The following is a 16,966-nucleotide window of genomic DNA, read 5'->3' as shown; positions in this document are numbered from 1 at the left end:
GCAGAGATGCGAGGTTTATTGTAACAATTCTTCATGAGTGCAACTCTTAGGTACGTCATGAGCAAGGAAGATAGATGACCATTTTATACTGAAATGCTTTAGGTGGGTTCTCTTCTGGTTCATCTTTTCTATGGAGAGTCTTATGCTGTTTCTGCCTGTTTATCTTCTCGTTTAACAGGGAGGGGGAGTTCATATAAAATAAATGAGCCATATAATATATAATATGTGTGTGCTGGATTTGGTGACTTCACTGCTTGGTTGTAGAAGCAGCAATTAAAAACTTTAAAGTAATTATTATTAATTTTACTTTATTAAAGATAATTATTTCAAGAACACTTGGAATTACATCCCATAAATTGTTTATGCTTTGAATTATTCCTGATAGAAACTGAGTCTGAAGTCAGAGAAAAACACAAAGATGAACAAAAAAATCTATGGAGTGGAAAAGTACTATTTCTTTGAAGTATTTGAAAAGCACAGAGTGCAGAACATGACTGTTACATCAAACAGATGTAGTGATGAGACAACAGGGAAATGTTCGTGGACTAAATAAAAATGTGTATGTAGTGTAAAACATGAATATGATTGACCTTTAGTATCTGTTTAGAAGAGATGTGTGTGAAACTGAAGGTCCCCATGGTATTCTTCAGATGAATCTGATGGCTATGGCTGTTGCTGTGGTTGAGCTGTGCAAGTCATGGTGCGGTTACACAGCAGCAGAAGTTGAGGCTGTGGTTCTCAAGTTCAGTGAGCAACAGTCTGGTGGGAGCCCACATTCTGCTCTGAGGCCATTGTGTCTTTGATGTAAGAGAAAGAAAAAAAAAAAAAACCAACAACAAAACCCTGATTTCTTGTCCCACTGACCATCCACATGCTGCTGATGGTAAATGTGGACTGCAGTTTAGAAATATCAGTTATGGTATAGGAAGGCAAATGACTCTTTACATGGGTGGATAGTGATAGGACAAGGGGGGAATGGCTTTAAACTGAGACAGGGAAGGTTTAGCTGAGATATTAGGAGGAAGTTTTTCACCCAGAGGGTGGTGACACACTTGGAAAAGGATGCCCAAGGAGGCTGTGGATGCCCCATCCCTGGAGGCATTCAAGGCCAGGCTGGATGTGGCTCTGGGCAGCCTGGTCTGGTGGTTGGTGACCCTGCACATAGCAGGGGGGCTGAAACTGGATAATCATTGAGGTGCTTTTCAACCCAGGCCATTCTATGATTCTACAATGAATAGTGGTAAGTATAATTATCTGGTAGATAGTATGAACTTGAGAGGTTCTGCATTGTCTTTTGTCCTTATACTCCTGTGGAACATGTACTTTAATGAAAGTTCTTAAGGGCAAATGGTGGCATTATAGTTACAAATAGTTTATCTCAAAACATAAAAGGGTAACTTGATTGAGGGGAGAGAGAAAGATATGGAAACACAAAATCAGCAAGTTTGGATTAGAAGATGCAGGGAAATTAGTGAAGAAGATTCCTTCCTTCTCCTTTTAAGCCTTCTCTTTCTTTCTTTCTTTTCTTTTTTTCATGAGCCAATGATAAAGTTGGAGAGAGAAGAGAAAAGTGTACTGCTTTAGATGTTCAAGCTTTGCTGGCAGGCCTTCACAGGTGCTGGAAATTTTCTTTTTGCTTCTTTCCAAAGTTGTAGCGTGCACTGTTTCTTGACAAGTTCTTTCAGTAGTTAGCAGTCCATCCCTTCCACAGGAAGGAACACGGTGAAGTCACTTTTAGCTCCAGGTGCACAAGGAAACACAAAACTTCTCTAAGTTTGAGGCTGTTTAAGAAAGCTAGTGTTACAGATGAATGAAGCTGTGGAATTAAAATTTGGCTTTCAGCTGTATTGGCATGGAGGCTAATGTGAAAAGAAAGGAGCTGTCCAGGTGAGGATTTTAATGTGTTTACTGGCTAATCAGTATGAGCATGTAAATCTGTGTTTCCAGAGGGCTGATTAGTACACCTGGGATGTAATTTACATGCAAGTGAGCTTACATCAAAGATGCCTGCAGTGATATTCCTCTTTATCTTCCAAGACTTTACTGCTCTGGGCTGTGTCACGATGAGAAGTGGAAATGAGTACTGTACTGATATATTCAATCCCCCCTGACGGTGCTGCAAGTCACAGACTGGACATTCAGATCAACTGAATGTAGTACTGCTCTAATCGCAATTCCCTCTGTCAATATCAGCAGTGCAGGTAATACTGTAGGATGACCTGATGAAGCTGCACTTAATTTTTCAGAAGGTATCTGGGTGCAACCTGCACATTCTCTGCTAGCACAGAGCTGCTTGCTCCAAGTCTGTGCTGAAAGCATCATCTGTTGTTCACTCATGACTCCACAGAGTTTTAGGCTCCACTTGGGTGCCATTGAGCCCTATTTAATAACACGGGGCACCATATTAATGTTAATTCTTTACTTTTGCACACTGGCATCTATGATGATTATATGTCAGCAAGGGGAAAAATAGGGGGAAAAAAACCCAACAAATTAATTTCTGTGTTTGGGAAAAACAGATGATCCAGACCAGTGATGAGAGAATATACCATGTCTTAACATACGTGACCTACATCACTGACTTCAACTGCTGCCAGCAGTGAGGCTGCTTTGCCGAATACCTTTTCATAGTGGTTCCTTGGAGCCTGGCAAAGTAACTGCTGCCTTGACTTTCACTCTCTGGCAAGATGCAAGACTCTGGACATGATAAGGATATAGTGAAGAAATATACTTGCACATTATCTGTTTAAATAAGAAGAATAAGAGACTGCTTTGTAAAATATTTGCAATCAAAACAGCTCTAAGAAAAAAATAAAAACTAAGCAGGTGCACATCCATTTTAATGCATATTGTAGATGTTTGTATTTGAAAGCATTGAAAGAATAAAGTAAAAAAAAAAAAAAAAAAGTAATCATAAGGTGATTGGAATGGAAATGGTTTTATTCTGATAAAGATAAGTACTTTTAGCTAACCTCCTCCCACCCTCTTTATCAGACCAAAATGGAGAAAGATAGTTTAATGTTTTACCATCCTATCTCAGTCTCAGATTTTGACCCCCCTCCCCCCCCAGGTGTCGGCTGAGCCTTTGTGGAGGAGTCAAGGCTGCAAGAGAAGAACTCATACAACAGTTTCCATTAGACTATTTTCTCTTTTTAAAAATGACTGAAACCTGTTAGTGTTCTCTGTATTTATTTTTAATGTAGAAGCGCATTTTTGAGGGTAGTCTTACTTGACAGTGTCTTTTGTATTTCCGTTTGACTGTAATTTTCTCAGTCTGAGAAACTCAACCAAATGTCTTGTCTTGGTCCTTTTGCCAAAATGCTTTAAAGCAGTTGTGTCATCTTGAATGATCATTGACTCCATATGTACCAAGAGTGGAAACTTACCTAAGGCCATATGAGAGCAACAATGAATGTGTGCTGTGTGCAGCTGAAGATTGTAATTGCTTGATGAGATTTGCTTCTGTCCTTTTGGAATCTAAGTGCTTCCTCTCCCTCTCTTGGCTGCCAAGGCAAGGCTGCATTTTGCTGCAAAGACGTTAAGGTCCACCCATCCCCTTTTGAATTCTCAAGTAAATCTTCTCCAGATATTGCAAATAAACCACAGTAAAGACCAGTGCAGAGTAAATCCCACGTTTGTCTTAACTGGAATGCCAGACTTCTGTCTGGAACATCTGAATATATGCTTAGGGTGCAGCTTCCTTCTATTCAAGGGTGGTGATCATCTAGTCAACAAAGCATTGGATTTACAAGATGATGTCACTTACACGAGTAGACTCCTGTCATATATGGACATCCAGTGAGCAAAACGGGGTATATTGCTGGTGTTGTGTCAAGTGCTGCACCTGCTTATGCTTTCTTTTTTTTATTTCTTTTCTTTGCCTAGATCAGGACATAGGTTGTGCTTGATAAAGAGGACAGGAATTCTAACAGAAGTAAAAATTGGCTGTCTCTGCTTCTCACAAGGACTGCACTAAATGCATTCTAATGGCTTTCCAGATTAGTGGTGTCTAAATCAATGTTTGCTAGTGACAAATGCATCAATAAACACAAATTTCTTTTCAATTCTTGGCTTTCTATGATATCTTAATGCTGCTTCTAAGCAGCGGCAGCCCTCTCTTATTGATGTCAGGCAAAAATCATTTCCCATATTGGATATGGGAAAATATGGCACAATTCTCTATTTCAAGAGAGAAGACTGATAAAGGATAATCCAGTCTCTGTTCTAGGTACTGGGGGAGTTTTTTGAAGTGCCAGGCAGAGAAAGAATACAGGAATGTACCAAGGTCTCTTTGTAAGTCCTTTTTTCAACACTGAAAGAGCCTGTGCTCTTTGAGGTTCTGGCCACGTTTGACCCTGCATGCTTCACAGGCATCGTTCATTTGGTTCAGCAGCTGTTTGTGAAGCACCAAAATTCAGAAGGCTTTCATCTTTTCTGAATGAAATGCATTCTTTTCTTTCAGCTGGCATTCCTAAATTTGTGAAGCAGCACCAGTTCCCTCCCTAATACTAACTGTGTTTATGTTCAATTGTGTCATTTAAATGTAACAGAGTTCAGATTAGTTAATACCACTGAATAGGTGTTGGTTTTTTGGTTTCTCTTTTTTTTTTTTTTTTTTCTCAGAACAGCTGCTCTGAATTCCAGGAAGGTTAATATGCTGAAATTTTTGATGGTTTTGAGGGAGTTTTATTATGTGAAATTAAGTTTGATCTAAGCATTTGATCCTATACTATTTTGTATCCTCTCAAAATTACTCTTTTTAGAAATTTAAGATGCTGTTATTTTTTTTCTTAGTGTTCCAAGTTTCAGGTACTTGCTTCATGCCTCTTTTTTGGCAAGAGACTAGGCCAAAATTCATGATGATACATATCCTTGGAATGGAGCGGTTTGCTCAAAGAGAGTCTATATTTGTATGCTAAACTTCCTTAAGGAAAAATACTGTACTGTTAAGCTGTTACTGGCTCTGGAAAGCAGACGTGCAGATAGCATGTGAGAAGAGAATGATCCTGTTGACTGGCCTTCCTTTTGCTTAGCTGTGGCATGTTGAAAGTCAGCAGGTCTTGTTTTTTCCTACTGAGAAAGTGTGGGATGTCATGTATGAGGGCTGCTCTGAAAATAATGCCTCCTATTTTATGACGTTGACCTGTGATAGCAGAGGTGGCTGTTGGTGGTGTGGCAGTAGAGGCTGAACCTTCCTGCCATTATCTCACTACATTGTGTTGCTGTGTGACAGTTGACAGCAGAGGGGCAGTCTGACAAAATGGCATCTGACGTGGAAGAGCATAGGAAACAAAAGTGTGCCATTAAACTCCTCCATGCAGGAAAAAAATGACATCCACTGACACTTGTTCATGCTTTCTGAACACTTATGGGGACCAAACAGTGGATGTGCGCCTAGTGAGCTGGTGTGTGCTGCATTTCAGCAGTGATGCAGTGATGTGAAAAACAAGCCATGTTCTGTATGGCCATGCACAGCTGTCACACCATAAAATTAGGACAGTTCAATCAGCTCATCCATGTAAATCAGCTAGTGGTGATAACTATGATGAAAAATAGTGTTTTGTCCCTGAGAATCTGGTCTATCATAGTGTTGTAGTCCTCTCTGTATCTGTTGTTGTTTCTGGGAAAATAAGTAGGAAGCATTACTTTTAGAGCGACCTATGTATCTTTTTACATAATCTCAACTAAGCGATATACTTCTATAAAAGGCACTGGGATACATCCACAAAAAATGCTTGGTAAAAACAACCCATGTTTTGAAGAAACATGCTATTTTGAGGGACGATAGTTCATTTTTTCCCACCTTATTCAGTCCTTGGCCTTTCAAATGGTATCAACAAAGGAAGTGACTATTGCAGATGCTTTTGTGGTTCCTAATTTATTGAGGGCTGGATGGAGATCCATTGACTCATTTCACGTAAGCCACCAAAGAGCTGCTTCCAGTTAGTGCTTGGACCAGGCTATTGAGCTGAAAGACGCCATCTCCAACTGCCAGCCACGTTTCACAACAAACATAACAAATGCACATTACAAATATTTCAACATTAAAATTCAGCCTTTGTTCTTTTGGCACTTACTTGGCAAAGGATGTCTCCAAAGAGGTATTTTTAGCGAATGCTATATAGAGAGCTTCAAATCTTTCTTTCTTTCTTTCTTTGTGGAAGATGTTTCTACTGTCTGTAAGATGCCCACAGTTAAAGGATGTAGAAATGACAAGATGCTCAAACCTCAGTCAAATTCCAATTCTCTGAAGGTTTTTGGGATCTGGATGTACCAATGTTAAAGACAGTTTCCCAGTTCTCTGCTGGGCAGGGATGCCAGCAAATTTGTTGACTTTATTTGGCACTTAAAACATATTTAACTGGAAGTGAAATCGATGCCATAGGACTGCTGTTCAGTTTCAAGAAGTGTTTAAGAAGCGTGCTATTGACTTGGCCAACAGTTATGGGTTTTTGAGAAGATCAGGAGAAGCAAACTGCTAAATCTGAAGATGAATTCCAGGTATGCTCATTGTGCTGAGGGCTGGAATTGTATCAGCTGCCAGACAGGATTCATCTGTCCTTATTTGAATGTTTAGAAGCTGCATATGCAAGGCAGTTAGTCATCAGAACCTTCTTCTGTAGTCAGCGGGAGTGAGGAAGCCCTTTCAGAAAGGGCCTTAGGAGATGTTTGTTCTACCTCACAAGGGTGACTTTTTAGCACCGTGCCACTGCAACAGAAGAAAGGCTGGCTTGTGTTTCAGGAGAAGATGGCAGCAAGCAAGTCCCCTGTGACCCTGCAGTTGTGGAGGCCTGGTTGCCTGTAGCTGCTCCTGACTGCTGTGTCAGTGTGACTTCTGAGTGGCTTCCTATGGCAGATGAAATTTCAATAGTAAAATCCACTGGCCTCACCTTGGTAAAATGCAGGTACATGCAAAAACTTGTGAATTCACGGACTTCTATTTTTGCCAGCAATGTAGTTGGAGAGTGTGCATGTATATATTTTTTCCAGAGGAGCATGAGAATATGCTTCCTCAATCACAGCTGCAGAAGTGCCGGGGAGCAGTGTAAGCACAAGCATAAACAGGCAGGCCTCTGAAGAGCCCAGAGCTCAGGTCATCTGAGCTTTATTCTTGTTGTTTTGGGTTTTTTTTCTCCCATTTCCTTGTGTAGCTCCAGTTTTTCCAATAGTTCATTATGCCATTTAGTGTTTGTTTAAAAACAGTTCCATGAAACATTTTTCTTAAGTGCACAAATAGTATTTTACAAGCACGTACCTGTGTGAAGGCTTGCCAGAGAAACCTCTCACCGTTCCCCAGTGCTGACCTGGTCTGACTGTAACACTAAACGGAAGACAAGAGTCAGGACTGATGCAATGATTTCATTTCTCAGCTCATCCTTTAGGTTATATAAGCTGCACTTTGTACTTGAGATTCTGCTGTGGTGCAGTGGACTTGGTCGTGGTATTTTTTTCTTTTTGTTTTGTTCTTTAGGTCTAAAGATTATCTTGTTGTGATGTTTGCTTCTTTGCTCAGAGCACTGAAAGATTTGTGGTATTTGTAGAAGATCTTAGTGATCTTCCCAACCTTAATGGTCCTGCAAAATTGATGACTGTGTGTAGATGTGAAAAGCAGAAGGAATTGTAGGCAGTAATACTTGTGCATACATCAGACAAGAGAATGATTGAGATGAGTGTTGAGGAATACTGAACTTAGATATAAGATGTTGGGTTTTTTTTGGCTACTCTGATTTTTGTCTCCTCATTTTTTAAATCGGATTGATATTGCCCTGATATTTTGTAAGCTACGTGTGCAGAGTGCTTTGTAAGCCTAAAGCTTATCTTGGATACATTAACATTATTATTAATACTACTATAAGTGGTTGGAGTAGGAAGGAATCTGTTCCCCAGTCTGCTGTAGGTACTGTTACAAGGCAGGATTCTCTGGATAAGTTTGTCCTTGCTCTTACATCTCAAAGTCCTCCCAGGATTGAGCCTGATTTCAATTATTTTCCTTCATAATCAGTAGCGATGCTTTTGATGACTTGCTTTACAAGATGATGTGCTTTTATTTCTTAGTTTTGCAAAGTACCTCAGGAGTTTGATAGAAAATGATATAAAGGAGTGAAACATAATTTGCTTGAAAGCTGGGAGGCAACTATGTCGCTTTGGGAACAGAATAAACCTTGCAGTTCTGATTCATTGGAAGATGCATTCTGGTATTATTAGAAGGAGAAATTTCTTGAGGGAAAGGAAGGCAGCTCGAGGCTTGGTAGCAATCCTGAGAGGCCTTTGCAGCTTTGGGCAAGCATGGAAGGGCCCCTTCCCTTCTGGAGACTGCCAGCCCTGCAGTTGCCTTGTGCTATCAGGATTTGCTGAAATTTCTATAGTTGATTTTATTATTGATTTATTTCATAAGATTTTACTCAAGGAGATTAAGAAAAAAAACAATCAAAAAAACCAGACTAGCCTCCAGATCCTATTTCCATCCCAGTATTATCATCTTAGACCTGGGGACAGTAATGAAATTTTTATTATTTATATATGTCCTAGGGAAGCTCAGTATCAGCTGAGGAATGATCTGTGGAATAGAAAGTGCTGGGTTTTGCTCAGACCTTTTCGGAGTGCCGGGGTGCTTCTAAAGTAAGGAACTTTATTTGATTTTATATTTTTGTACATAGCTGCAGGTAAAATATGTATTAAGACTCAACTGAAGCATTAATTAATCATCTGAGGAATCACAGATTTAAATTATTTTGGTTTTGTACCAATGCCACATTACTACACTCGTTTTTTTTTAATGCCTTTTATATTTTCAGATGAAGTGAAGAGAATATAGCAGAGCATCTACTTTCTAGTTATTCATGAAGTCAAGAGGCCCTCTGCCTTCCCCTGTATGAAACCAGTGTGACAAACTACATCCCTTATATTATGTTTTCCTGGTGCTTTACCAGGAAACTGGTAGAACTTCCCAAATATTGTGCATTTGTCTGTCTTTAAAAGACAGTTGATTAATGTTATTTGCATGTGAACAGCAGAATGTGTAAACATGGACTGGGGACTCATTCAAATGAACGCTTTCAGTTGGATTCACAACTATAACATTAAGCCAAGGGTGAGTGTAGCCCAGCTTGGAAATGCAATCATGAATCTTGGCAACTTATGGGTATATTAGTATTGTCCTCTCTCAATTTCCTTTCCCCATGTATTTTCTGAAATCAGAATGAGACTTGAGCCCTGTCCTTGGAGCACAGAAAAACATCTGCCTTGCTTACTTGCCATACACCCTCCCAACCACGATACACAGATCGCTGCCCCTTCTACAGTCAGCTGCAGAAGTTAACTCTTTCTCCTGTCTGATGAGGTGAGCAGCTCAGAGAAGTGTAATGACAAGGGGCATTAAAGGTTTGAGGCCAGCTGAAATGAATCCTTCAATAAATAGGTTTCAATATTCCTTCAGCTTCTTTCCTCCCAAGAGCCCTGGTTCTTTGTGTGTATGAACTCATTAAGCCTCCTGATGTGATCTGCAAGGTATCTGAGTAGTATATCTGCTCTCTTGTAGGATAACTGAGATACACTCTAAGTAGACTTTTTCCTTTTGTTTTTCTGCAGGATTTGTTTTTACTTTTGAGAAACAAAACAGAATCTAGATTATCTGTTATTTAATGCAGCTTCCTGTGCTATAGTAACCATACAACCATTCTTCCTCCATATGTATATCATCTACAAATGGAAGCAGAACTCTCAAAATATTTAAACACTTGCATCACTGCTAACTGCCACGATTTTAAGGTGTTTTTATTTTGTGGAAAGATTTGACCAGCTCAAGTCACTGCTAGGGCTGTGTTAGTAATGCCACAGCTGGTAACTCTGGTTGTAGAGCTGCTGAGTACAGCAGGATGAGTGAGAAATTAGAGAGGATCTCAAGGTGGGTATTCCCTTGTTTTACTGTGAATCAGGCATTGGGCTTTGCTCTTAGCATTCTTTGGGTGGTCAGAAAATCATTCAAATTAAAACACAACGGATGTTTCTGTCTACTGCATGGCACAGACCTGTGATCCATGTTAATACTGCTATTTGAACTTGCCTGTCCACACTGGTGTTTGACATGCCACCAGAACCAAGTGGCATCCATGAGGAGACCTGGTATGGCTTTTGGTGCAAGCTAAAGCAAACATACTGCAAATCTTTCCTGATCTTTGTGAATATAGGTAGGGTTATTTGTTAAGAGTGCAGCCTCTGAGACATCACTTAGGGGATAGGTGTTCAGTTGTTCATCATGATATGCCTCACCATAACCATTTTTCATCATACTCAAATGATCGTGTTGTGTACTGATGCAGCTTGAATTAAAGGGGATGTGAGAGTTTTTCAGTGCAGAGCTGTCCCCTCCATTAGCCCTCTTCCAAATGAAGCCAGCAAAAGCTAGCACAAGAAGATTGTGTCTCATTGGTGAGATTTTAATACTTGTTTACCAGTTGTCAGAGTGTGACATAGAACTCACAGCTCATCTGATGTGCCTGGCCACTGGGGAAAAAGAATAATCCTGCCTTCCCATCAAAGCAAGTGTACCCAAGTCTTGCTTGAATGGGTTCCAAATCTTGGTGCTTGCCAAAGAGGCAGAGCCATTCGTCCTTGATCCGTGTGCTCCATCACTCCCCTTTTACTAAACTTTTCAGTTGTGTGTTTGGAACTGGGACTTGCAGCTCCGTGGTTTTAGGAAGGAGTGGTCTCCTTTTTCCAGAACGTGGAGATGACTGGTACCTCAGCTTTGTCAGACAGCTGCATTTGTCTGACTCACCTTTTGGCTGCGTCACTGCAGACTGCTGCAGTGTCAGGAAAATAGTAGGAGTGCATGGCCAGGAGGAGAAGCATCAATAAAAAAGTGGAGGGAGAGACAAAGCAAGGCCCTCTTTCCTTTTCTCTCCAAGAAGCAATTCGGATACCTGTATTGACACTTCTGGAAACAGAGCTTGGCAGTGATTTCTGTCCTTTCTGTTCAAGTGCCTTGTGCCCAGAACTCATTCCACTAAGAAATACTCATGTTAAATATTTCAAAAGTAGAAATGATCTCATTCTTCCTACAGCTTATTTGGGTTTTCTGTCTTGGTTACTATTTATGGGAAATAGCTGGTTGTATCCAACTTGTCAAGCAATTGACATCAGCTGCCTGAAAGATGTCTGTATTTGTCTCTCCATTGATCTCCATCTTTACAATGTTGGTACTGAACTGGTATTTCCATTTAGACTTCCTGCAGGTAAGTCCACTTGTCCTCACTTCTGCTTGTAGGATGAAGTCATAATGACTTCATAATTATTTGCCTTGTAGGGAAATAGAGACTTGAATGTTGAAAAGCAACACTGAGAGCTGTTCTGCCAGAACTCAGGTGTTGGGTTTTTTTCTGCCTTCCTGTAAAGCCTGCATCTTTGCATCTTAAGCAAGCTATGTTGCATGAAGTGTTCCTGGTAAGTCTTGCTCCTTTTCTCAGCTGTTGAGAGCATGCTTAGCCCTCAGCACATGTTGCAAGACCTTTCTGAAGCTGTTATTGATAGGAAGGGCTTGCTCCTAGAAAGTTTGTTGTTTTGCTCTCTTATTCTTGTCATAATCAATTTAATCTTGAAAACATTGTTTTTCAAGAGAAAATCGTGTTCTGTAAGCTTTTAAGTTTTTAAATCTCTCAATTTGCCTATTGTAGCATGTTTAACTTTATCACAGATACGCCAAAGCCTCCGTATCTTTTATAATCTTAGGCAAATAAGCATATATCTTTAACCCTTCTCCTTTTCACTTTTTCTTGCAGCTGGTTATGGCCTGAGCTTTTCCTCACAGCCTGTTTTTACTTCTCTTGTCCTTTAACTAAGAAACAGGATAATCAAATCAAATCTCTGAGATTAAATTAATGGAAAATACCACCCACTTTGAATGAGCTTTTCCAGTCCATGACAGGAGAATGACCTTCCACAGAATCTAATGCTTATCACAAGCCTCATAGTCTTTCTCCTAGCTACAAATCCTCTTTTCATTTTTATTTTTTCTTTATTCCTATCCCTTATCTTCTTGGAAGGGTGTATATGTGTATGTACACATGTGTAACAAAGCACTCCTGGATACACCTCAGCCCTAGAGGAGATGAGCAGCTGTGGCATTAAGCAATGGGCTGCAGGAAGGGGGCAAGGAGGATGGAGGTAAGGAGGCAGTTGGGAAGTCTGAACTGTTCAGTCTGTACCTGTTCAGAGCTGCGTGTGATGAGTGGACACCAATGGAGTAGCAAATAGAGAGGCCTTTCAGGTAGCAGTCTAGGTTGCTTAACGAGTTGGATACAGGAAGACTATTCACATCTTTTTCTGTATCCTGGGCCTCATCACTAGGCCTCATCACGATCATCTGCTTTATGTGCTGACAGCTTTCTCCTTCTCCAAAAACCACAGTTAGGGAAATTAACTGTTGTAGTGGGATTCAAATGGGCAAACATCTGCTCTCCAGCATGGCATGTACTAACAAGATTCGTTACCTGCTTTTGTGGCTTTGAAGGCCAGAGGGATCTGTTGTGCTCATTAACCCTGGCTGCAGGCATTGTGCAGGCCATCGCCAGTCATTGATGTTCTGCATCTCATTTAGCAGCCAGCTTCTTTGCTGGCTTAGGCTGATCATGTCTAATTACTATATTTAATTTGATTGATGTGATTCAAAAAGAGCCCTGTGAAAGTCAGAGTTTTGAACATACACCAAACAAAAAAGAAAATAAACTCAGTGCCCTTTGTCTTACCTATATCTTGTCAGTATAAAAATCCCTCCAAGTTCTCAAAGGTGAAGTCCCTGTTTCTCTCTCCCAAGGCTCCTTAGAAAATGGAAAGTCTTTTCCCTGAAATTAAAGAGTTGGTTTTCTTGTATCAAAGCTAAAAATGTATTACAATTTCAAGAAAACTTTATGCAGTTGACTCGTTAGAAACTCCTCCTTTTCTTTTCTATGAAAGAGCCAGACTTGGAAATATTGTCTGTGATTAGATCATACTTTCAGACAGCTATCTGAACTTTGAAGTGGGATGTCTTTTGTTACGCCCAAGTATAATTTTATTTGGAAAAAAAACAGAACTAACAAAGGAGGAAACAAAGTTTTTGTTCAGTGACCTCTGAAATGTTGATCTGGCTCTGACCACAGTTATTTAATGATCCAAAACATTGCAGCAAAGTCTTGCACTTGGGCTTCTATGTGTGAGTTGATTTAGCAGATCTTAAAACAGTGTTTTCTTGAATCCATCTGGATAGAAGTGCCAACTAAAAGCTGAGAAAATGCTTAGGTGCATATGAATGCATTTACTTCAGGAGATAGAAGCATCTAAAACCAGGAAGCTCCTTTAAGAGGACAATGATTTGCATGGCCGTGAAACTTAGGGAAGGTCAAAAGAAAAGAAAGTTGGAAGTAAGCTAAAGCAGACTTTGAAATGTCATTTCACTGCACAGCATTGTTAGAGCATTGTTAGCTTTTCAGCAAGCTACTCTTCTCTTTTTGCCAGTAAAGGGAAATACATCACTTTAAGTAGACCCCTGGGCTGTGTGGGGCTGCTAATTGAGATTGCCCATCACATGTTATGCTTTGAGCCCTCCAGGTGCTGATGAAACTGGCCTCCATTCAGAGCACTGCCTGGAAGACATCACAGCATGTGGGTAAAGTCTCAGAATGGCTTGGGTTGGAAGGGGCTGTTAAAACCCAGTCAAGTCAGTTCTGGTTCCGTGCTGTGCTTGGGGCCCTGAGCCCCATCCAACCTGACCTTGAGCCACAGATGGGGCATCTGCAGCTTCTTTGGGCAGCCTGTGCCAGGGCCTCACTGCCCTCTGAGTATAAAACTTCCTCCTAATGACTAATCTGAATTTCTCCTCTTTTAGTTTATAACCATTCCCCCTTGTCATATGACTGTCAGACTATGTAAAAAGTCATTCTCCATCTTGTTTATGAGCTTCTGTCTACTCTCTCTGTTCTCAGCACTAGCACTGCCCATCAGCCTTCTTGACTGAACTGACAAACAGCTTCTTTATTTCCCCCCCTCTATCTACATGAAATTAATGGGATCTTTGTGTTTGTCTATCTTACGGCCACCCACATGATAATTTTAACTGGTATTGAAACCCAAGTGATTGGGTTGTCTGAAAAAATCTATCTGCAAATAAAATAAAATGAGTTATTTGAATGAGCTCAGCTCTTGTTTTTTTGGTTTTTTTTTTTTCGTTTTTATTGTATGCCCCTGCAAGTTGTTCAATGCTAAGTGAATGCTTTAAGCACAGGATGTCTCCAAATTGTGCTGCTAACTGCAGGATAGCAGGACAGAGCAATTGATAAAGTAAATGTGTCCTTAAAAGTTGAGTAACGTGCAGCTGAAATGGAAGTGATTTGTTATTAGTGATCTTTAATAGCTGTTCTCCTACTGTTAGTGAAAGCAAAAGTTAGAAGTAACTGTTTTAAGTGTGCATTTATGTTTATTCAGAGCTTATGTAGACAGTCATCTACAGGTGTCACACATGGACCTATCTATGCACATCCATGCACAGTTTTACCCGCCCTGTATTGCTTCCTGTGAGGGAAAGGCATTTCCACTTGCTGGAAGCAGAGCGGGGCTGAATCTCAGCCTGGTGCTTTGGGAGCCTGCTGCTGCCCTCCTTGAATGGCAGGAAATCCTGGAGTGCAGAACAACTCCAATATTCAGTTTTTATTCCTTATTAGGAAATATTTCCTTATTATTACTGCGGGTGTGTTGTGACGATTTACAATTAATTTCTGTGAGCCAAATAGAAGAGACGAGGCCCAGTTGCTGAGCTCTTGCTCCCTTTGTTCTCTTTGTGACCAATACAAGCAGACTGGCCTCCTTAGAACACCTTAAAGGAAGAGGTTTTTGCCCATTGTAGTTGCTCTATCTGGGTTGCACAGCTTCTCGTGCTGGCACAAGGCATTGAGTGGCAGTGAAACAAGCAGATGACTGGGCGGAAGGCAGGACAGCTTCTTTCAGAACCAGCATTGGCTCATGCCAGCTTGGAGTATACATACAACTGTGGCTTTTGCTGATGCTGATTTGAAGGGCGTTTTGCCTCCCCAGAACCCCTCCTTTACACTTTGGGGTCATCCCAGACCTTCCCCTGGGCTTTCCCAGTACCATCGTTCCCCAAGGGCAGTGCCTGCTGCAGGACAGCCCCGTGTTGTGCATCAGTGTGAACATCTCCTCACAGCTTTCTCACGGCCGTGAGGTCAGGCCTGGGCAGCCTTTTCTCCTTTCGGTGTGGGAGCTGGAGCCGGTCCAGGCTCCTGCTTTTAGCTCTGTCCATAACGGGTGGCTCGTGTGGGCCTTCCAGGGGAAAGCAAGAATGACTTAAAATGGCTAAAACATTCCAACATCTCTTGCTTTTAAATAGCAGAGCCTGTGCCGACAGGGCTAATTTTACTCTGTTTCTTGGTGCTGCTTTAAATAGAACAACTGTAGTTCATTCTCTAACTTTAAAGGAGCAAAACTTACGAGAACATAACTCACGTTGGGGAATGAATAACAAATGAAAGGCAACGAAGTATGTAAGTGTGATAAATGAGACACTAGCATGTTAGTGACAGCTTGTTGCAGCTTTGAATTTCTCATAAGGAGACTGCACCAAAAGCAGATATCAGAAAGATCTGGTTTGGGCAATAACACAGAAGAAGAAAAATCTGTGTGTGAAGGATCTGTTTTGTTGTGTTTGGCAGGGAATGTTTCTTCCTTCAGGTAGTGTATTAAATAAAATAGGAATTTGTAAATGGTGATGCTACTGAAAACGTGAATTATTTAGAAACGCAGTATTTATTTTTCTTTCTGAGACATATCATAGAGCTGTGTGTGACAAACATTCTGGTCTGATAACTGTGAGCTTCAGTAATGACAGTAGTGGAGCTAGCATCGTCTGGATGTACATGAAAATGAGAACATGACATTAAAACATACCAAATTAAAGTTCATTTCTGCCAATAAAAAATAAGTAAATAAGAGTCTTTGGACAAGGCTCTGTTTTGTACATGAGAATCTGTGTTTAGTAATAAAGTAAGTATTAAGAGAGTTGAAAAATACTGGCCCATAGCTAATATAGGTGAGAATGATCAGGTTTTTCTTGCTATCCTGACAATGCAGTATTCTGTAGTGTTTTGTGTGCTCCTGGAGGTTTGTCAAAAGCCTTGAAAGTGGATTTGAAATGGGTTACAGAAAAAGAAGGCAGGGAACCTCTTTGGGAAGTGACTCAGTCTAAACAACTGGATGGTGAAAGCATGAACAATGCAAGTGCCAAATTTGTGCTAGTAGAAATGGCAGCACAGAAAGTCATTTGCCTTTGAGGCTGGTAGCCTACTATGACCATGTTCTTCTTCTGTTTCATCTCTGGAGCTGCCAGCTGTTCCACAGCACCTCCGCCTCTCCTGCACATTCACATATCAGCTCTCCATGTGCCCAGCTGTGTGTTTCAAGCTGCCCACAGAGCCTAGGCAGCTGTGCTCCAGCTGCTGCTCTTCCTCTTGCTGCTGTCACACCACTCCATCCTGATGAGCCTTTGGTTGCTTATTCTATTTATCTGTCCCTGCCCGCTGCTTTTTGGTGTGAATCATGCAGTTATTTGTGTGTGGTGGCTTGTTTTTCTTATATGCGTGTGTGTATATATATATATATCTGTATATCTATATATATATATCCCGTCTCTCTTTTTAAGGGAATCCAAACAATTTGGAGGCAGCAGGGCTGGTGCTAAGACATCCAGCCTTGCTGTATCTATGTCCTTTCCCATATGGCACTTTATTCTTTAGATGCAATCCTGGTCACCACTGCTTTTTGTGCCCGGTTTTACTGGTTGCCTTGCTGTGTTATCTGTCCGGAGCCACACAGCATTAATAAGCATACTCTGCCTTCTCACCCAGAAGAGCTCCAGTGCTACATGCAGTGTTGATCTCTGGCATTTCTAAAGGTAACCAGTGTATTGTGCTGTGTGCATTTA

This window comes from Tympanuchus pallidicinctus, unplaced genomic scaffold (genome assembly GCF_026119805.1).
Source record: "Tympanuchus pallidicinctus isolate F22 unplaced genomic scaffold, pur_lepc_1.0 scaffold27, whole genome shotgun sequence".
NCBI lineage: Eukaryota > Metazoa > Chordata > Aves > Galliformes > Phasianidae > Tympanuchus > Tympanuchus pallidicinctus.
The sequence above is the reverse complement of the archived record's forward strand: the minus strand, read 5'-3'. Positions refer to the sequence as shown.